This window comes from Ictalurus punctatus, chromosome 2 (assembly GCF_001660625.3).
Source record: "Ictalurus punctatus breed USDA103 chromosome 2, Coco_2.0, whole genome shotgun sequence".
Classification (NCBI taxonomy): domain Eukaryota; kingdom Metazoa; phylum Chordata; class Actinopteri; order Siluriformes; family Ictaluridae; genus Ictalurus; species Ictalurus punctatus.
In genome coordinates, this window is record NC_030417.2 from 38,157,788 (window position 1) to 38,158,736 (window position 949).

A 949-nucleotide genomic window follows, 5' to 3' on the forward strand; every position below is an offset into this window, starting at 1 on the left:
CGGAGCGGAGATAGGACGGATGCAAATGCAGTATAAACAGTTGTTTATTTTAAAAGAGAGACAGGCAGACAAATCCAAAACGTGATCCATAAACGTAATCCAAAACAGGTGAAGGTCAGGCGATCGGCAAACAGGCATACACAGGGTTAAACATGAATCAAGGTCGTGGTCACGGAAAACAGGGTCGATAAACAAAACGAGAAACATGAACTATGACAAGGAACTGGGAGCGGATAACCCAACGTGAACTAACTCTAAACATGGACCGTGACTATGATTACTATACGAACTAATCTAACTCTACTATAATCTTCCGTGTTGTGTGCTGGGAGGCGCGCGGTATATATGTGGACATGATCAGCGTCTAAACTGCTAGCAGCTGAGGGCAATACAGACACACGTGAAATCCCAGCCAATGACAGAACAGGGAGGAGACATGACAGAAACATAAACAAAACACACGTGTCCAGATGTCACTACTGTCAACAATGGCAAAGCAGGTGCTCGCGCATTCGGGCTTAGAGCACGCTGCTTCAAGGGGAAATCATGACAGCAACCATATTTAGAGAGATCCTTGAAAAGAAAAAAACTGGTCCAGAGTGTGCACAACCTCAGACTGGGTTGATATTTCACCTTTCGGTACAAAAACCCAAGTGCCAAATAACTTTGGAGTGGCTTTGGGTCAAGTCTCTCAAATCCCCCCCCCCCCCCCCCCCCCCCCCCAACCCCCCACCCCTTAATTTAACCATTTATTGTGGTTATTTTCCAAATAGTAAACTGAATAAGATGATTCTGTTACCAGCACAGGCCAAGGCAAATGCTAAGGTCAAATGAGAATCACAATGAACAGTTACCATTATTATTTCTGTCATCTAGAAACAGGAGAAGTGGAAAAAAAAGGAAACTCCACCTCTTTAGCTTCATTATAACAAACAGCTGTCATGATCTC